We start from the raw sequence: 22,545 nt of genomic DNA on the forward strand, positions 1-22,545 counted from the left end.
AAAATCAGCCTATGTGTATGAGATACCAGGAACACATTGGAATAATCAGAGGTAAGATGTCTCACTGTAGAAAGTTAGAATTTTTAAAGCAAGAAATTTCATTTCACATGGATGGTGACACTGGGTTGTTAGTTCTGACCATACAATCTTAAGGATTCAGATCAATTTAAATAACAGGCATTTTGCCTTTCATGCATACACTGCTACTAATAGAGACTTGAAAGTGATGTGCTATATCTGTTTTATGTTGTTTTCTTCAGAATAGATGTGGTATTTAGTCAAGCCGTTGGCACAGCAATCTGGAAATGAGAAATACAAGGCTTTTGATGCTGTGTTTTAAAACCAGCTCTGTTCAACAGTAACCAAAAGGTGTTGCTAGCAGATGACTGATTATTCATTGATTTATACAAGGTATATGTAGTGGGTTGTCTGGTTGCCAGTGTCCATATCTCAAAAGACCAATTCAGTAGGCCACAAGGTTGTCCAGCTCGGGCAAAAGGACCTGTATAGCATATGCACAAAGACTGAATTACCCTTTTATCCTAGCAAATTGTTGTTCCAGGTCAGATTCAGGTGCATGGGCAGAGCAATCTTAAGACGCTTCCATCACCACCTCCTTTTCTGTATCCTCTCTGTGGACAAGTTTGATCAGAGGCATGAGGACCTTCCATAGGAAAACAGACAAAATAGGCTAGGACCTTTCATCTTAAAAAAAGAGATGATTGAGGCTTACAAAATATTAAATGGTGCAAAAAAAGTAAATTAGGCTTTATTATTTACTGTCTCAAAATACTAGAACTAGGGGACAATATGAAATTAGTAGGTGGGGGATTTAAAACTAATGAAAGGAAGTTCTTTTTCACACAATGAGTAATTAACTTGTCAACTCACTGCCACAAATTGTTGTGGAGACTGATATTTTTACACAGTTCAAAAGTGGACTGGATAACTTCATGTAGGAAAAATCCATTAGTAGGCACTGAACATGATGGATAGGGCTGCAGCCTCTGAATCAGAATTTCTAAACCTCTACGTTCTGGAAACTGTATTGAAGGAGGAGCTTTCTGGATTGTCTTATTAGCCTCCCCTTCAGCATCTACTCTGACACTGACAGAGACAGGATACTGGACTCAATGACCCAGTAAATGGTAGTTTTTATGTTCTTATGTAAAAAACTTTAGTCTCTGACTATCAGTCTTTCTTGAGTACTGAATATACAAAAATAAAGATATGCTATCCATGTAGAAACTTAATCATGTAGAAACTTCATCATGTAATATAGGATCCTGTGGGAGCCACAGGTTAACCTCAAAATTCATTTAAAATCACAAAAGAACCTGGCCAAATAGGCTGCAATACAAAACCCCCACAAAAACCTTAAGTTATATCTTCAGTAGGTTGTGGAAGGAATTTAAATTTGGATTACTAATATGTAACTGAAAAGCAAGCAGTTGGTACTTCTGTTTTATATTCTACTTCTCTATTCCTGAAACCTCAAAACCTTTTCACTTCTCTTAATATAAGAGGAAGTAAAAACAGGATATTTTTACAAGGCAGAGAGGCAGCAAATGTATATTAGCTAAGAACACATTGTACACATATCTCAGAACAACCTATTAAAAAAACAGATTTCTCCTCTGCATCAAAACAGGTTCAATACACCTTCATATTACAAAAAATTAAAAAGAAAAGGAGAAACTCAACAAACCTATGTATTTGAAATTTTTAATTCCATTTCAGAGATTGTTACGGGGTATAGGTAGTCACGAGCTGTTTGTTAATGTTCTGTCATCAACTACAAATACATTAGCAAAACAGAGGTATACAATTATTAATATGAAAAGAGGTTAATAGTAGTGTGCACTCAGACCTATACTAGAATAAGAGTTCGATATATTTAATCCAAGCAGTGTGCATGTCTGGCTCAAACTGTCCTTTTCAATATGTGTTACTTAACACTTACCTCCCTTGGATTTCATCTGTCCTCACATTGCCTCCATGACCTGGCTTTGTGAAACCATTTGAATTTCATCACATATCACTTAGTTTTGACTAACCTGAATAATATTGTCATCTGCAAGTTTCTGCCATGATATGGTTCATACCCTCCTCCAAGTCATAACTTTATATACAATGGACACTAGTTTTAGGATGGGGTCTAGGACAGCCTGCTATTAATATTTGGTGAAATGCTGAAAATTGAATGTTTAATACTTCAAAATCACTATTATCATCACTGTTGCTATCCATCTTTAGCTAGTTTCTTATCTTTGGATGTAACCTGTTATCCTTTGGCTAATTCATTTTCTTAAGCTTTTTGTCTTTTCTTCTTGATCCATTAGTTTATTGACCCAAACAATGCTGGTATGCCAGAAAGTAATGAATTTTCTTTCCAGAAACAGTATGGATTTGTTCATTTGATATTATGTTCATCTAGGTATTTTAATAACTTTGCCACTACTTATCATTTCTATTTTTTTGGTCCTGCAAGAAGGCTCAGGAGTCTTTAATTTTCATAGGCTACTGACAGACGGTAAAAAAAAAATTAAAAACCAGCACTTTACTGGAAGAGAAAGCACATTAGTTTGACCTGGCTCCTCAGAGTTGTATAGATTGTACCCTTCAGCTTATTCAGTCAGCCATTAGATAAAAGTGCCCAAAGGCCCTACTGGAGTGCCTGATCTTTACAGAATTTGGGCGAGCTGGGTCAAACTAATATGATGCCTCTTTTAAGCATGTGCTGTGCTTGGCTTGGTAGTGTGTCAAGCTGAAAGTAAAGCACTGTTTTTTCATGTCTGTAAGCAACTATAATCAACAGTATTCTTCCTTTTTAAAGAGAAAAATATACAATAATTTGTTGCTTTTAAGTCCAAGACTTCAATAACTTGTTCTATTGCTGTTGTTAGCCGCTCAGCCACCTCATTCTTAAATTCTTTCACAATTCTTGGATTAAAACCATCAGGTCCTGATAACTTCTGGTTATTTCATTTATGAGTTTGTTCCAGCATTTTCTCTCTTGATACTGGCAACTCAAAAAATAGTTTTAAGGAAGTCTCTAGACTAGGTACCCACACTCATTTTACCTTTATCTGGATGCAGAAATTATTGAGTGAATTTCTATGGCCTGCATTATACAGGTCAGTCCAGTTCAGCATAAATGGTCCGTCATGCCCTTATAATCTATGAAATAACACAGGTGACCCTCAAAAGCATTTTGTGTCTCTCAGTTTAAATAAAGATCAACAGCAATCAGAATATAATCAAAGTTTCAAGACAAAAATTCATGTATGGCTGACCTCCTGAAAGGATTGAAAACCCTTCCCCCTACCTCTCAGTTTTACTGGCAGTCTCAATAAAATCCATGTGGTAAAAACAGTGCAAGACAGACAATTCACATGTGTGCCATGCTTTTTGCATTCTCTAAACCTGCTGTTGCTGGAATTCTTAAAGGAATGACAGTATTATATTTATATATCTTCCGCCAGAGGCCTGCAAAGTCTTTGCTAATTCTGGACACCTGCAAAATCTGCAAAATGGACGGGTGGAAAGGGATTATTCATATACAATCAGGAAGAGCCAGCTCAGCATAACTCAGACTAGCAAAACACAGTAGAATAACTGAGGGGCATCAACAGACAGGACAGAGGCACAAACAAGAGGCAGAACAGAAGTCATTTTAATTGCCAGGAATAGACTATGTGACATTTTTAATATGAGCCTTGAACCACATGAAACCTGGAGTTAGTTACAAACCCCAACCTTGAGCTACCAGTGGCTACGTAAATAGGTTTTCCTTATTAATGGGATAGAGCCAGGTTTTAGGTACTTGGAAGGGGCATTATGGTTTGGGGCTGAATCAAGACAAAATTCAGCAACAAACCCGAAACCAAAAATTATGCTTTAGCTGAGTATCACTGAGACTGAATTTATTAAAACTAGAAACTCAAATAAAAAACATGAAGGGGTTGATCAAACATGCCGCAAAATAAACAAAAACATTTGGGACAAACCCTCTGTAAGATTTTTAAGTTCTTGGACCTGGTACTGTTGATAATCACTAGTTTAATACTCATAAATCAGAATCTCTTGAAAAGCCGCCTGAAAATATACTGAAGAGATGCATATAAGGATGTGATACTTCATTTTGAAAGTGGGTGGATGACTTAATCCTGTTAGCAGATTTGACAGTGTCATAGGAATTTTCCAAAATCAAAGAGCCCTTTCATATACTTCTAAACCGAAAATTTAATCCAGTGTCTAAGAATAACATTCAGTCCTCATTATTTAATGATATCAGTCTGAATAATGTCAAATTGCCTCAGAGATCTCTCAGGGGTGGATGAATCACCCTGTGTTAGTGCCAATACTCTTATATCAACAGAATATAGTGGATTATGATGGACTTCTGTGCTTCAAAAGCATTCATCTATGGAGTCCCACAAGTTTCAGTCATACCCCTGTTTAACACATGGGTTAAACCCCAAGGGCAGGTTGCAAGATCAATGGATTTGTGTACCAGATTGCACAGAGTACATTCAGCTCTTTACATTTCTTCATAGCTCCACTATCCACCTTCCTCAGTGCAGAAGCAGGTTTTATAGGCTGACATAAAGCCACTGGAAGTGATTCTAGACTGGATAGAAGAGATGTTGAAAGGCAAAGGAAATGTTTTCAAGAACTGTCTGAAATTGTATCTTCATTCTCAAGTAAGGATATCTGCCCCTTTTCCCAGTCCTTCTGCATCATTCAATGCTTTAAAATGTCCAAATGGATTCAGTAGTCAGAACCACCGCTTGCCGTTTTGCAGGTGAGACATACGAATTATACACTTTTTCATCAACTTCACCACTCACCGTCAGACATGCTCTCTCAAACATGCTCAATTTCACTTCCTCCTCCTAGGAAACAGTGTCATTTACTGTTACTGTATAAAAATAAAGGAACTACATTTTCTCTGACTCTGGTTTGATAATATGGTAACTTGTGGTACATCTTATATGCTAAAAAAATAAGAAAGACATTAACTACAGAGGTCTTTTATATTTTAGGAAATGCATAATATGGTCCAAATAAATAATACGTATTGAACAGACTTCTGGGAAGGACCACCAAGAAATCTACATTCAAAATTCTGGTTTTCAGTAAGATCGTAGGCTAAGATTTCTCACAAATCCTATTTGACAGATAGTGTTCCAAAATGAAAAATGATATATAGACAAAATTTATGCAGTTATTTTTTTAGTCCAGTCATAGTTTGTTTTGTTTATTTTCAGATTGCTTTTCCAAAGTGAATTGTAACCAATATTGGTTCTGTTTGACAGACAAAAAAATCCTCAGTACAAGTTTTCATCTAGTTAGAGTCTCACTTTCTCTGATAGTTGGAAAGAAATATAGTAGAAGTAGCAACATCTGAGTATCAGAATTCAGTTTTGGAAATGCTGTATTCCTCATGCAAACTCCATAGATAAGGAACAAACCAAACCAATTGACTCATTAAAATAAACATTGATTCACAGATGCTTTTCTTTTATTTTGTCATTACCATTTCAAGCCAATTGTGCACAGCTTTTAGTGTTCCTGTAACTTGGTTTTCCATTACAGATTCTGCTTCTGCAATGAGAACCATGTACTTGGAGCCTAGCTCCCATATATGCATAAATGCTGGAGTCTGTTATAGGTTTGGGACTACACAAAAGCAAAACTGCCTTTTATAATATCATTTGTGCATATGCAGCATGCATTCCACTTTGCAACATAAAGACTTTGATTTCAAATTACAAATATATTATAACTGCTTCAAGCAATTTATATTTCCATCTAATTTATTTTTTTCATTTAGAGAGAACTTGAATCTTTTTTTTTTAATTCAGATGACGCTGATATATTTTGATCATTGCTCTAGCTGTACTTTTGGATAATAGGTATGATATCTCAATTAAAGCAAATTTCTGTTTGAGCTAAGACAGGGATGAGGGAAAATCACATCAGGTTTTGAACATATAATTTAATCAAGCCAATTGACAAAATAACATAAGTTATTTTAAAACTTCTTAGAGCTGGTTTGAGAACCATTTAACTAGGTGGTCATTTATCCTAAGGTATCGCAGTGTTACAGCTGTTTGTCAAATTTAAGCTTAAAATTAAGGTAACTGCATTTTTATCTGGAAGATACTCAGAAGCATACACAAATGCCAGCAACAGCAAGCACTGTGACTAGAGTTTAAAAAAAAAGAAACTTTTTAGAAATTACATTCACTATTATATTTACAAAATCTGGCAACCTTAATTTTAGCGCTGGAAATTGATTTCTTTTAAAAGGATTTTTCCTCACAATCCCTGCTATAGGATCTAGCCCAACATCTGGATAACAGAATCCACACAGGCAGACTAATGCGTATGTGGAGGACAGTGTCTTCTACTTTGCTGTTCCTCAGGACAGACACACTGTCTCTAGTTCCGTCCTCGTGTCCCCTCTTTTTTCTTTTAAAAAAATATGATTGCATATGATCAGTCATTCTCTGCAGTATTGCTTTGTATCTATATAGAATGTCTGGCTTAGGTGATAGCAAGTGACTCCTGGCCTGGCTTTGGACATGTGCTGGGTTATTAACCAGCACATCTGGCTCTATCCCTAGTTCTGCACTGCCCCAGGAATTTCTTTTATACAGCATTTTATTAGGGTTTTTTTAAATAGGGATTACCACTGGAAAGGAAGACTCCAAAGTCATTTTCTAGTATATTTACTGCATAAAAACTCAGTGTTTGTTTTTTAAGTGTCTCTCGCTCCATGCCCCCTCTGATTTTAGGAGAAGCCTTCCTTACTTTTTTCACATTGGAAAGATCCATATCTTTGAGAAATAGTATGTAATTTATGATCTTACGAGATCTGTAAATAAAACGTACTTCAGAAAACTATGAAGACAAATGATTTGACGGACTGAGTATTGGAGTGATGTTATCACTGTGATAGTTCAAGAAAGTTGCAAGGGGCAAGGATTTTTGTGGGTGATATCTTTTATTGGACCAACTGCATGGTTGGGAGAGATTTAGACAAACTTTCAGACACAAGGTACCCTTCTGAGATAGTCCTCAAAGCATTTCTCTCCTTTAGAGCCCACTGCACCATCAAGGTGAACAATACAAAACTGAAGTATATTTAATAGAAAGAGAAGAGTGGATTTATAGATCTTTTTATATGCTACTTTGCCCTTTTTCTATTTAGAGCTTTACAACATAGAAAAGTTACATTACTATAAAATGCAGTGGAATTTTAGATGGTGCAGTTATATCAATAGCTCTCAACTGGGGAGGTCTATGGTCCCTTGGAGAGGCTGCAAACAGGCTTCAGGGGGTCTGCCTGGTCCTGTCCAGCTCAGGGAGGAGGTGCCTCAACCTCTTGAGGCAAGTCTCAAGGAAGGGGCAGGGGTGGGCCTGCCCTGCCTGGCCCTACAGCCTCCATCTTGCAAGTAGTGCTGCAGGCAGGCAGGCAAGGCTCCACCTTGCTGCTGCTCAGGTGAGTGGGGCCCCAGGGCTCCCCACCACTAACCCCACTCACTGCACATAGGGCTGTACAGGCAAAGCTGAGGGCTGGGCAGTTGCTGTGGCACAGGCAGGCCATGGAGTTTTTACAGCATGCTGGGGGGGGGCCTCAGGAAGAAAAAGATTGAGAACTCCTCAAGTTATACCACAGCAACACCCCATTTGGACACTCTGGCTAAGTACAGACATTCAAGAAGCTGGCAGTGAAAACGCTCTAACTTTCAAGCTTTACTCTAAACACTCCCGTTCAGTTCAGGAGGAACCAGAACACAAGTTAGCCTTTTGGTGTGGGGGCTCAGAGCCTGCCTGCACAGCAGGTTTGGCGGGTGGGGGGGGAGGGCTCTTGCATGCCTCCCACTTTGCCCCATGGGGCCCCAGGCTGCCGAAGCCAAAAGGTCCCAGCCAGCCCTGATTGGTTGGCAGGGGAATCACAGCTGCCCACCTGGACCTGAGGCGTCAGCAGCTCATCATGGCTATGAGCCATCAGCCGGCTATACCACACATGCATATATGCATATATTGGATGCCTGGGTTCTGTGTGTGTGCATGTATCTCAGATGCTTGGGGTGGGTGGGTGTGTGTGTGGGTATGCCCCAGATGCCTGTGCTCCCACCCCTGACCGATATTGTTGGCCCTGGCCTCACACCATGGCAGGCTGTCCAAATCCATGAAGCCCTGGCTAAGTAGCTCCTCACCTGTGTGGGCTGGGAGCCCTCCCTGGATGAGTAGAGCCGGAGGGCTTTGACTGCCCATGCCCTGGTACTAAGCCACAGGTCTCCTTCCATGATCTCCTCTGGCCCATCATTACAGGCACCTCTGTCCACAACACACACCATCCCCCTTCTCCTCTCCTTCCCCATTTCCCCCTAGAGACATACATCAAGGTGGATCAGAATGCGGAGCAAGGAAGAGAGATGCCTTATTTTAATCAAATGTTGAAGCTGTCAAATTGTTAGTGTATTTATTAAACAAAAACTGTGCAACATTGCCCTCTCCAGAATTTGGAACCTTCTTCTCAGTTGAGAGAAGAATTGAGAGAATGGAGAAAGACCCTGCCTGCACTGGGTGGGACATAGAGGGGGGGAAATGGGGTGGGCAGCCATATGGGCTCAACTTAACAAAACACAAAACATTAGGGTGGCAGGGGGAATGCCACACATGAAATTGCTGCCCCTCCATTTAATGTTGTCAAATGTGCATGTACAAAATAAAGAAAAACTGGAATGCTGCCCATTCTGGAACTTGGACCAGAGACCAGGGGAGTGCCTATTCACAGAGGCTGTCCCACTCCTCCACAGTGGGTTGGTGAGCTTGCCCCACCCCTTGTTCTGAGTGCCTCTGCCTCCTTCCAGGACAAACCTGGAACATCTTTGGGACTGTGCACCTATGACAATGACCACCAGTGGCTGGGTGTAGTGTGTTGGCCCTGGAAGGTAGGCAAAGTTAATGCCAGCCCTGGCATTGAGTCTCAAGCACCCTGGACTTCCTTCCCTACCTCAAAGATGCTTTTCACATTTTGGCCCTGCCAGACACCTTCCTGGCTCCTTAGACCATAGATCAGCAGCTTCCAAACACCATACCTCTGTTCCAAGGCTCCCCCATACCCCAGCATCTCCCAATCAATGCACAGTGTGGAGCATTCCCCCAAGGTGGCCATCCAGGGCCTCCCGTTTTGGGACCCCCATTTCTGTCATCTCAGGATATAGTCCTTGGACTGGGGTTCTCCGTGGTGGGAGGACAACAGTCTCCCTACAGAAGGCAGCACTGACACTACTCAAGGGTGTCATAGTTGGATTCCAAGTGTCCTTTGATTACGTACATAAACTCCCTATTCTGCAATGTGACTCTCATACACCACAGCACTGTGGGTGCAAGCAGTTGCCAACTTGTCCATTCTAATGCCCTATACTGAGAGTCCCTTTTGGTCCTCACATCACTGATGCTGTCTATTCATAGATTTCATAAACATTTGGGCTGGAAGGGACCCCAGAGGATTGAGTCCAGCCCCCTGCCCCAGGGGCAGAAGTGCATATCTTCAGCAGTCTGCAGGTGTCTGGGTGACCATCCTGGATCCAGCATCTCAGGCTCCATAACCAGGCCTCCCAGGCACAAATTTGGAGCCTGCAGACAAGGGAGACACCAAGGGACTTCTGATGAGTCCCTTGTCTGGGGCCTTTTCCCTACCCAGGACCAGAAACCACAAAGCTCTTCATGAACCAACACTGACCATGGCACAATACATATGTGTTCCATCTCCCAGCTGGGAAAACCCAGATGCTCAGGTGCCATCTCCCCACCGTGAGAGCTGGGAAGGATGGGAAATCCAAGTGTCAGGGTCTGGAGGCATGAACTTACTCTGGTTCTCCAGGAGGAGATGGAGTTTTTTGGGGGGAAGGGGGCATTTTTAGGGAGAATTCCCATTTCCCTCTGCACCTTACCTGTAGAACTGCTCATTCATAGCTGCTTTGCCAAATGGCATCTAGAAGATTGCCAGCAAAAACACGCAGTTTCACCGGTTGGTTACACCATGGCTTTGGGTCTTGAAAAAAAGCTTTCAGTATATATTGAGGTCTGTTTGGGTTAAGGTTTGTGTCAGATGGATTTGGGTAAAGACACTGACTTTGAGGGATGGGGTGGTCAGTTGTCAATTACCCAGATTGACAACTCAGTGTAACACAATGTCCCACTCAATGCAACACAACTGATACGCCCCTCAACAACAGCAGAGGGCACCAAGCCTGGTGCTGTACCTTCTTTCCAGGCCTGTGGGGCAGAGGTTTGGGAGGGTTGTTTGAGAGGCATGAGGTCAATGAGGAGCATCAGTAAATCAGTATCATCCGTCTTCCACATGGACAATTAAGCCAAGAGCATGCTAAACATCAAAATAGGCAACTAGATCCTTCTTCATGAGCATACCCCAGCTTAACAATGAGTCATATTAAACAGTTCCCTCACCTATAAACTTCACATTCAGAAGGTCAGCTGTAAAGTCTCTGCATGGGTATCTGCCATAAGACATTTAGCCAGCATAACATGGGATGTCAATTTAAAATGCTCAGAACTACAGCACATGCAATGGTGCATCATAGAATCATAGTAGGTAGGGTTGGAAGGGACCTTGTAGATCTTCAAGTCCGACCCCCAGCCTGGGCAGGAGAAAAACTGGACTCAAATGGGTCCAGCCAGGTAGGCATCAAGCCTCTTCTTAAAGACCCCCAGGGTAGAAGCCAGCACCACTTCCCTTCGGGTCCCCCCTAGTGAGTTTATAGACAGTCACCAGGTCCCCCCTCAGCCTTCTCTTATGAAAGCTGAACAGGTTCAGGTCTCACAGTCTCTCATTGTAGGGTATATGCCCCAAAAGATTGCTCCTGCATGGTCCAGAAATCATTGCACTAAAAACCTTGATATGGTACTTAACAGTGCACAGAAACACTTAACAGGCTGCACAACTTGCACACAGATGTATTTCCTGCACTCTACAGCATTAGATCAAGTGACATAAGAAGACAGATCCTAACCACTCCCCTGTTGCTAGGTTTCTGGGCCTGTGGAGAGCCCAGCAGGCTGGGTACTGTGGCCTTGTGTGTTGTGCTAAATGGAAAATAAAATGATCATTCAGAGTAACCTGGGCTAAAAGCAATTTCTACAGCATTTTATACCTACACCAAATGAGTTACCCATTGGGCATGATCTTGACAGAGAAGCGTGGGTCAAGCTGAACAGACTGAAATCTGGATTCAGACACTTCAAAACAACACAGTACAAGATGAATGTCTTGGACTGCCCCCTGTGTGAATACATTGTCCAGCAGAGCACAGCACTTAATCAAAAGCTTCAGTCTTTACAAATGCCCAGAACAGGTAGATGGAATCTGCACACTGAACAATAATACCACATAGTGGCTCATGGCTAGCCAGAGGGAACAAGGGGGCAGGGGTTGGAGGCAAGCTTCACCACTTTGGATCACTGACAGCTCAGGGGTGGAGCTAGCCTGGTGCTTGGGCAGAAGGGACGAGCTCTGGTGTAAGCTAGACTGCCGTCCCACAAGGAGAGGTGAGCAGGGTACCACAATGCTTCATTGGGATGTCAGCAGAATGTGACCCACTGTGACTCGCAATGGAATGTGGTACAGAGATATTCATTATGGTGCTCTAACCTACAGCCCTGAAGTCTGATACCACATCCATCCAGGATTATCTTAGAGCAGGATCAACCATTTTTACAGCACACTATGTGCTCTGACTGTCTGTTTACAGTTGTAGACTGTTTTCTATGCACTTAATGCACAATAAGCGTAACTTTTATATCTGGCCTCTTATTCTAGTGTAAGAGTGCCTGTTTCAAATTAAGCTTATATCACTAAGGAAGTGGTTTAAAGTAAAGCGAAAAAGCCTCTCTTGTTCAGGAGGGGGAATACATCAGTTTAGTCTAATTAAAGCACTTTATAGTTAATATAATTAGACTGCTACAGTATAACTAAGAATATCGGCAATCCAGACAAACCCTAAGAAAGAAGAGTCAATTTAACTTGAATTCACTGTTCCTATGTGAAATTTTCCTCTAATCTACAGAGAAGCATGGCATTACAGTTTAAAATAAAAACTGCTTAAGTATAGTTGACCTACTGTAATGAAAAGATTTTCTGCAAATATTTGTTTGACTTTTGAATGAATTGCCTTCAGATTTGTGCCCAGATTTCAAAAGTGATTATCTCCCAGCAGCTCCAATTGTTCTAAAATGACCTGCTGCCCCCCTTTTGAAAATCTCATAGATGTGTGAGTGGGAGAAAAACTGTCTCCTCTGCTTTCCATCAACGAGAGTGCTATTGAATTTTACTGGAATGAATGTCCTCAAAATGCAGATTTCAAAAGATGCATATATATGAGAAATCAGATTTAAAATTTGCACACCTAAATGTTTCATGCTTGGTCAGTCAGGGAAAAGAAACACTTGGTGATTTATTTTCCTAATGACAGTTGAGAAACACAGCATAAGTTTCAAATACCGAGCATTAAATTCTTGGAATGAACCATTCATAATTAATTCCTAAAGTAAAAAACAAGTATTAATAAATAATATTAGTAAATAAATCTAATGACTGAATTAAAGGAAATCATAAACTGCTCATAAGCATTCTGCAAAGAGAAAAGAGACTAATCTCATTGGATAGTATGGATATGTCTTTCAAACCTCTAAGCCGTAAACACCAACAGCAAATTAAAAAATCAAGTAAACTCACTTTCACAGGTTTGATTCCTCTTTCTGGTTTAATTCACTTGGACTCTAGTCTCAAAAAAATTAACTCATTCCACTAATGCTCATAATTCCTTATGGTTTTGTGTTACTTGCCTGTAAACACACACTGCTTTTTAAGCTTCCCAGTCCTGCAAACAGATGTAGTAGCTCAGAATACCACTGAGGCTGGATTTTTTTCTTTTGCTGTTTTTATCTGAAAAAATTTTGCAGAAGTTTCTTTAAAAGCATTTGCAGAGAACAGCTGAAGGCAATTTAATAAGGCGGCTTAATTTGTATCAACTGGCAACCCCATTCTAGCTCTATTATGCAATCTACATGTTAAAACTGCCCAGGCCAACCAGTGAAATGAGTTGATATAGCTGATCATCAATTTTATTAAAAATAAAATGAAGTGCCCAGGCCATAAACAGTAGCAACAAATACAATTGTACAGCTAAGCAGAACTGCCTTCCCCATTCTCCACAGATCTCATCCTTCCCAGACCCCACCCTTCACAAAAAATCTTGCATGTAAACATTCGTGGAAGGGCAACAGGCAAGGCAAGAGCAGGAGAGAGACTGTCCCAGGAAAAAAGACCATCTGCAAGAATGCTCTGTCATCAGCACCTTTCTCTTTTGGAAACAGTGTGATGTTGCTCAAGTGTCTCTTCTGCTCAGCTCAGAACAGGCCAGGGTAGACTTCAAAGGCAGGGATTGTCCTCCTAAATACGAAGGCCTCAGGTAATCAAGAAGCCCAGAATCAAATTTCTGCCTTAGTTCAGGACTTCCAGTTAATTTTGAAATGATATGTATAAAGGCAGGCTGGCATCCTTCTTAAAGAGAATTCCAGAGATAGCTATGCATACCCTAAGCTCTGCCCCCCATTGCTGCCAAATCCAGAATCCTCAGTCCTTCCCATTAGAGGATTCTGGTCAAGGGAAGAATGTATTTGCATTCTGGTTACACTTCTTCGCTCACATAAGAACTTGTATATTTTGACGTTTATAGCTATGTATTTAAATTGAAGCACTGATTAGACGCAACTGGTAAAACTGCCCTTATTTTTGTTTTGATTGAACTTATTAGCAATTTAAAAATCAATCTTGGACTTAAACATTTAATTATATATTTTTCTGTTGCCACAGTTTGTTTATTTTGTGCTTTATTAGCATATAACAACTTAAAAGAATGTTTTCTTCTGTCTGAACTAATAATGTCTGCTGACAAGTATTATGTTCTGATTTGCTGGAATGCTGGAAGAATATGGTTGGGTGAGAAAGAGAACTGATTTTTTAAAGCTGTAGCTACAAACCAAGTTGTGAAACTGAAGAGGAAGTTGAAATGTATTCAGTGAAGTGGTTCGCTATGAGTGGAAAAGAGTTAGCACTGAGGGGGACTGAGCACAGTGAGCACTGTATGTTATTCAGGTGGGCTGAAATAACCTGGTTTTTTAACCCGGGTTTTTTTAAGGACCATGCCACCCCTGCCAAGAAAGAAAGTTTCCTAGCAGCATCTTGGTTTTTGTCATCAAAGGAGGGTGTTAGGTCTGGCTCTGGCCCTCCTGGTGCCAGCCTGATATCACAGTACTTCTAAGCCCAGTGCCAGTTCTCTGGGGAAGGAACACCTCTTGCCTGTCTTTTTTAATTAGCAAAAGAAAAAAAAGGGTTCTCATCAGTTATGTTTGTCCAATATGGGCCATGTGTTCTACAGGCATGCTCAGTGTGGGCTGCATTCAATCAGCTTAAGAGTTGGTTTCCATTACTGAGAACATGATGCTTCTGGCAGCAATGTAACGATAGGCAATGTATTTAGTGAGGTTTTCTTATATGCAAATGTAAGATGAGGTGCTGTTTTCCCCATGCTGATTGGAGCGGGGGACACCTCATCTCATATTCAAACAAATACAGTAATTCCTTAAGGATGAAAGGGGGCTAAGACTTGGGTTGCCCATGTCCTGGACAACTGCTCTAACTACTGGTCAAATGGACTCATGCATCATGAACTAAACTGTCCTTAGAAATGCAGCACAGAATTGCTATTATGTGTTGTGAATTGCAAGGAAATTGGGAACAGTTAATGGATAGTTTTAGAATAGTGGGAATTTACAGAAGTCATTCCTATTGACAACCTCTAAGTATTTCCAAGTTTTATGAATGGCCATTTAGAGGCACATACCACTCCGCTTCTCTGTGGAAAACAACTAGACACCTGAATCCCACTTAGGTGGGTCTGATGTTCTCCGTTGACTTTATGAGAATGCTAGGCACTGACCCAGTCATTTTAAGTCACTCTCTTAAGGTAGGTGCTCAAAAGTTAGGTAGCACAGCAACTAAACTTAGGCACATACAGAGACAATTGAAATCCTCATCATTGTCTTCTTCCCAGCATTCAGTCTGCTTCATAGTTGGCATACTATCCTCATATAGCAGAACTAGTTTGGAAGAGTGAGGGAACTCAAGCCATGCCACAGACAGTAACACTTTCTATAGCAGCACTTTCAATAACAACCAAAAAACTTCTCCAAAAGACTGCCCAAAGTGGATTTTTTTTGTCTTAACCCAAGCTTGCTGTCTGAAAAAGAATTTCTTGGCTGCATTTTAAATCAAATAAACATCTTAATTTTGTACAGTTATGCTTGATATTAGTCTCATGTTGCTAGTTTGTGAATTTCTCTCTGCCAGTAACAACTCTGTTGAAACTTGGGCTCTGATCCTACAGTCAGCTATGCGCATGCTTAGTTCTGCAGATGCAAGTAATCCCATTTACTTAACAGGACTCGATGATCTCCCGAGGTCCCTTCCAGCCCTAATGTCTATGAAATCTGTGAAATCTATGAAATATAGACGAAGTTTAAGCATGTATGTCATTGTTTGCTGGATAAAGCCAAAATTTCCATGCCAGTCTTTCATTCTGTGTTTTGTATACTAGGACTAAACAACTGCATGTAATATTGTTCTTCTAAAATTAGCCTTCAATTTTCATTCATGTCAAATGATTTTAAGTGTAAACACAAAAATACGATCCTTTCTCTTTTCATGTCCTTGTGACAAGGTATTTAGCAGAATTTACATTTTTGATAGAATCTGACAGGGACATGCCATGAAGACTTCTGCTATGGCTCCAAACTTGCAACTTCTGGGTTGTTAACTGTGTGTCTTAGCACCCACACCGCCACAACTCCCCAAAGTTATGATATGGTGATGAAAGCACACATCCAGAACTAGTAAGTAAACAAGTCATTTTAAAAGAAATGAGAGTTATAAACACTTCAAACAGAATGGTTTGATGTTCACAAAGATAAAGCCACAACATCTGGCTGTGTCCAGACAAATATGGCTGTTTGTTTCCCCAAAGACAAGTAGCAGTGGCACACCTTGTCCCTGGGGAATGTCTGTGCCATGCATGCTGTGGCAGGTTACCCTGGGTGAGGTAAAAAAGACAGGCCAGCAACTGTGCTGGACCCAGCAGCCTTACCTGGGTTCCTAGGGCCTCCGGGAGCTGCAGCCACAGGGGTCTTGCACCTGGAAGCCTGGCCAGCACCCAGAGCAGGGCTCTTGCTGGCCAGGTTACAGTTTGGGGCAGCATGTGTTGTTGCCATGTACAACACCCCACTTTTTTTGGCATGGAATCTCCTAAGGTAAAAAAAAAAACCAACCCGCGCTGAAACATAGCAGCACAGGGATCACCTGCATGTGCAGTGTGTGGTGCTACAGATGGGTCTAGATGTGGCCTCTCAGTCTAGATTCAGAATTAAACCACTCCTAAATGTGGAGGGCTTTTATTTTTTAAAAATAAGACACACTTCCTCATTTCTCATTCTAAAGTATAATGACATGACTGTGAGAATAGTTAGTTTTTCCTTTTGTCACTAGCAGGATTTTTTTTCCCCTACATGTCTAATATAAAATTTCACATCATGAAAAAATTGCCATTGGTATTGCACAGAAATGTCTATAAATATTCACATTGATCATACTGCCTTTCCTCCTTTCCTTTTGAGTCTATTTTCTACAAATATTCAAGTGCTTGAATTTTAAAAGCACAGATGTTCCTGGAAAGTTAGCTTCAAAGTTGCAGTTTTAAACTCAAAGTAACTAGCTTCCTCTCCAAAAGTATATGTTCATTCACTAAACAACGTAAAGAAATAACACCATGTGACTGACCTGACCAATCATAACTAAACAAAACTACATGAATAATGAGTAAAATAAAACAAAATTACTGTGTCCCTCTTAAATTATGGAAAAAAGTAGTGCTAGAAAAGGCCTACCAGGCTGGTTACCATATTTTCTAGAGTATGAGAAACTGTTTTGCCTCCTGAGAAATGTAACTTGATATAAAGGGCATCTTATCAGGGATCCTGGTTTTCTCTGTTTAAAAATTGCTAATTCTCTGATTAACCCCCCCAAATCCATAATTAAAATGAAAGGCCCCTGGCCCCCCAACTCACAGCCTGCTGCCACTCACAGCCCTGGATTTCCCTGATAAAAAATTGAAAATTCTCTGATAAAAAAAATCGTAAATTGTCTGATCCCCCGCCCAAATCCCCAATTAAAATGAAACACCACTATATATATACTAGCAAATTGCCCATCAAAAATGACAGGGGAGGCTGGCAGAGATGGAGCCCAGCTTCCGGCCCTGCACCCCTGCTCCCCACTGTCCTCGTCCGACCCTGTTTCTGCTCCGCCTCCCCCCAATCACTTTGGGCCTGACTTCGGGCGAGTTGTTCAGGTCCAGGCCCACTCCCCTAGCCCCCCTCAAACTGCAGTGAGCCCAACCCTGCCCGACACCTCAGCGGGCAAGACCCTGTTCCCACCTCTGGCATGGCAGCCCCAACCCCATTCCCCTCCTGCCCCCTCCCTGCCACAGTGGGTCTGACCCTGTTCCCCCCCATCATGCCACCACTCCCTCCAAGGAGTGGCGGGGAAGAGGGAACCTTGCCTTGCCATCCCCTCCACCCCTTTGGCCAGCACCCCATGCTGCCGTTGCCTCCAGGGAGCAGGGCTGGGAGGGGGCAAGGCCAGTGCTGCTTTATGAAGGAACTCTGGAATGAGTGGGTGATGGACACTGAACATCAGAGCCATATAGCTTCAGGAAGGCTAAAAAGGCCTACCAGTACACATATTTGTGAGCAGGTAGAAACTTCATGGGATCAAGTCAAATGAGAAGCTCTTGTTAAGTTACTGAAGAAATACAGAGTGAGCAATGTACCCGATGACAGCAAAGATCACATTCTATATGTAGTAAGTGAAAATAAGAGCTACAGTTCTGAATAGGAAGACTTCTGTGGCTTCAGTGGTTGTGAAAGTGAAGATATCTTTTTGTGGATTTAATGAAAAGCTATAAAAAACAAGCACTGCAACATTACAGGTAAAACTAACCACAGACAACTGTAAGATGCATTGCAATCTAAACAGGTTTCAAAATATATAAGACTATATAAAATATGACAGCAAACATGACTGTAATAAAAGTTGACCAAAAGTAAATCAGGTTTATTTAAAAACTTTTTCTACAAAATTTTACTCTGGGGAGAGGTTACCTACTAGAAAATATGGTAGACCATTTCCCAGACGATGCAAGTTCCTTAGTTTATTTTTAATTATTTAGCCTACTCAATTTTTACCGTTATATCCAAAGAAGCATTTACTACTTTGTTTTAGGAATATGTTTATACTTAAAAGAATTCCATAATTAATGTGGAAGAATAAAAGTTTACTTAGCTAGTACTGATATCCCAAACATGTTAAGAAAATGGATGGGATAAACTTCTTGTCCATGTTTATAACTAACTTTTGCATGTTTTACTGCTGCAAACAGATTCCTTTAATCTGCCTTTCATCTTCCTTGTTACCAGACTGGTTGCTTGCTCAGCTGTGCTCTGTGGATGTAAAATCACGGAAGTATTACTTGTCCACAGCAAGTGCACTTCTGAGGCCTGCTTCAAATCTAGTTGATCAAACTCCTAGCAGCTGTTCCTGGAAGATGCAGGGCATAAGTTTGTGTATTTTCCATGCACAGAGAAGAATATGGGTGGTTGCAAATGCCAGCCTGTCAGAAAATGTCATTATTAGTCTCACCACAAAAGTCACACAAGTATACACAGCCTCCCCCTACTGAAATTCAATTCTCCTTGTGAAAGCTTCTTCTGATGTAATTTTTGGCAAAATACATGAAAATCAGTTCTTTTATGTTATTTTTGGCTCTGAAATTACTAAGACTTCACAAAAAGGTATTAGATGCCTTAAAAAGATTTGAATTGGTTACTATTTTGATTTCAAATTATTATGAACTAAGTATTTTAGTACTTAGATTCCACAAAAACATGAACAAAGAGAATGGTGAAAAGCACTTTTGCCACACTGTCTGTCTGCTCTGGGGTCACTGCAATATTCGAGCACATTTCAAGAGTCTGTTGCATTTGTTAGGTGAGAAGGTTCAATGAGTTAAGACTTTCTAATAGGAAAAAGTAAAAATTGTTATTTATACAAATGCAATCATTCCTCAGTAAGCTGCTGATTAGTTTCAACCACCTTACTGAGAAAGAAATCCATAAAAAATGAAATGGTTCAAATAGTAAATTTATATAAAGAGCTAGCAAAATTATAGATATACAGATAAGCAACCAGGAAGACATCAGCTCAAACAGTGTAAGAAACAACAATTAAAAATGTATCTGATACAAATAAAACATAGATGTGTTCAATACTTGGAAGTGGATATCAAAAGAAACATCACATTTCACTTAAAAACTTCTCAGAACCCAACTGCATAACTGATCTATTTCTGCTGTTGCTGCAAAAGCATTTATCAAGAGTATCTTTAGAAGGCAGGAGATGCAATAACAATAACTGAAATGTTTGTGGTAAACAAATAGCAGTATTTTTCCCTACTTCTGACACTTGTGCAGAGAAATTTAGTTCCAGGAATAGGATTGTTGTAGTCATGCTCTTTAGGAGGTATAATCTGGAATCTGTCATTTCCCAGCTAGCTATGCAAACTGAGGGAGGAGATAACAAAAGAGCCAGGGAGTTTTTGTTGGGTCTGAATGAATTCAAGTCAGCACAGCCAGATGAACTTCTTCTCAGGATACTGAAGGACATGTCAAAGGAGATCTCAGAGCCCTTGGGAATGATTTTCATGAAGTTGTGGGAGACAGTCCAGGTACCAGAGGACTGGAAAAGGGCCAACCTAGTGCCCCACTTTAAAAAAGGCAAGAAGGAGGACATGGGGAACTACAGACCGGTTAGCCTCAACTCAGTATGTGGAAAGTTACTGAAGCATATCCTAAGGAAGGTCATTTGCAATCATCTGGAAGAGGAAAGGCTTATTACAGGCAGCTAGCATGGATTTATGAAAAACAAATCAGATCAAACAAACTTGATCTCCTTCTTTGACAAAGTAACTACTTGACTGGATGAAGGGTATGTTGTTGTATAGCATATTTAGACTTCAGCAAGGGTTTTGACAAGGTCCTACATGACCTTCTCATACATAAATTAGAGAAATGTGGTCTTGATAAAACTACTACAAGGTGGATAAATAACTGGCTCAATAGCTGTAAGCAAAGCGTAATTATTAATGGGTCCATGTCAGAATGGCAGGAGGTTTTGAGTGGAGTCCCACAGGGTTCTCTCCTGGGCCCAATGCTATCAATGTGTTTATTAATTTGGACACTGGCATAGAAAGCTTGAGCAAGTTTGCAGACAACATGAAACTGGAAAGGACTGTGAACACGGAGGATGTGAGCCCAATTCAGATGTATCTTGACAGATTAGAAAGTTGGGGTAGAGTTAACAGGATGAAGTTCAATGTGGACAAATGCAAAGTGATATACCTTTGCAGAAATAATCAAAAACATAAATATAAAGTAGGTGACACCTGGCTGGGTGGCAGCACTACGGAAGGGACCTGGGAGTCTTGGAAGATCATAGTTTCAGTGAGTTTGCAGTGTGATGCATCTGCACAAAAAGTGAATGCAATTTTAGGATGCATCAGTAGAAGCATTAGGTGCAAGACACAGCATGTGACTTCACTACCCAGCACTTGTTAAGCCTTTTTTGGAGTACTCTGTGCAGTTCTGGGTCCCACATTTTAAAAAGGACATGGAGAAGTTAGAGAGGATCCAGAGGCAGGCAGGAAAGACAATAGAGGGCTTAGAAAGCAAGTCATATGAGGAGAGGCTGAAAGAGCTAGGCATATTCAGCTTGCAGAAAAGATGCTTAAGAAGGGTCATGATAGTAGTCTTCAAATATCTGAAGGGCTGCCATAACGAAGAGGGAAAGCACCGTTTCTCTCTTGCTGCAGAGAAGACAATGTGAACCAATGGTTTGAAGTTGCAGCAAAGTAAGTTTAGATTAGAAATCAGGAAAAACTTCTTCACTGTTAGAACAGTGAGGCAGAGGACGAGATGGCCAAGGGAAGTTGTTGACTCTCCTTCACTGGTTGTGTTTAAGAAGAGGTTGGGCAGTCACTGGTCAGGGATGATCTATGATGGGTATTTCCCATGCTTCTGGGCCTTGATGGTTGCCAACCTCCCCACTCCCTTTTCTGTTACATATGTCAGAGTGTTTTTAAGCCTTCCTCAGAGGCATTAGGTGTTGGCTGCAGCGAAGGTTGGGGATTGGGACTGGGGTATGCCAGTGCTTCTGCTGGGACCAAAACCAGAGGTTCCTGGCTAGAGGATCTTGCCCCTTTGCTTAGGGTAAGACTTGCTGCCATATTTGGGGTCAGGAAGAAATTGTACTCCAAGGTTAGATTGGTATGGACTGTGGTGGGGTTTCTTTTCCTCTATAGCGTGGGGCATGGCCCTCTACCCAGGATCCCTTGATCATATATTGACAATATTTCACAGAATCAGGACATTGGCTGCCACAGTTCCCCTGCTTTACCTATGGCACGTTAAAGTGTTAGGTCTGAGTTGTATGAGGGTTGATAGTCTTACGTAGAGTTGAGATTATGGATTGTATGGGGTGGTTTGGACAAGGATGATCCTGCCTCAGGACTAGATGACCTGTGTAGGCCCTTTTCAGCCCTCCTAGTCTATGATTCTATGCAACTCTTTCCAAACAAAACCGTTACAATGATACAACACATAGGCAGAAATACAGTATCTTGACAACCAAAGTTAGCTTGTTGGGTTCAGGTCTATGATGTCTATGCTATTTCCAAAATGTTAGCATTAATACTACAGCATGAGGCTCCATTTATAAGTTTAATTATATAAATTATATCTGAAGGATAAAAAAATATGTTGAGTTTAATATTATGTAAATAATGAAGGTAAAAAATACTACAGCTTTAAAGATGTAGCAAAACAGTGCTGCAGTTTGAGCCTGTAACAGGGAAATCTATCTGTTTAAAAGGGAATGGCCTGGCCTGCTGATAAAACCCAGCCACAGGATATTTTGGATAAGCAGGGAGTGTCCCCCTAGGAATTATGACACAGTCCCAGAAGAGTAAGCAGAGGAGGAGCAAACAACCAGAACAACTTCCTACAAGGAAGGGCCAAGCTACCATGCTGGGGCCAAAGCCAAAGGGCATCCCTCCTAGTGTATGAGACAATGCAGAAAGCCTTGGCTTTGTTTATTTGTTTGCTTGCTTTGTTGCTTAAAGACTGTATTTTAAGCTCCTCAAAATCCATCTGCAGAAACCAGCAAGCTAGGCAACCCACATACAGAACCCAATTCTAGTTCTACTGAAGTTAGTGGCAAAAATCTCCATTATTTATATACAACCAAAAACTATTGGATTTTTTTTTTTGGAGGGG

The 22,545-nt window shown here is 40.9% G+C and overlaps 1 protein-coding gene across 3 annotated transcripts in view; it reads right to left on the reverse strand.

Annotated features, from left to right (window-relative positions):
- Positions 1–22,545, reverse strand: part of ERG (ERG, ETS transcription factor) — a 243,195-nt gene that overhangs the window by 149,419 nt on the left and 71,231 nt on the right. The gene's annotated exons all lie outside the window — the stretch shown is intronic.

Source organism: Crocodylus porosus, unplaced genomic scaffold (assembly GCF_001723895.1).
Source record: "Crocodylus porosus isolate Cpor-Errol unplaced genomic scaffold, CroPor_comp1, whole genome shotgun sequence".
In the NCBI taxonomy this organism is placed as follows: domain Eukaryota; kingdom Metazoa; phylum Chordata; order Crocodylia; family Crocodylidae; genus Crocodylus; species Crocodylus porosus.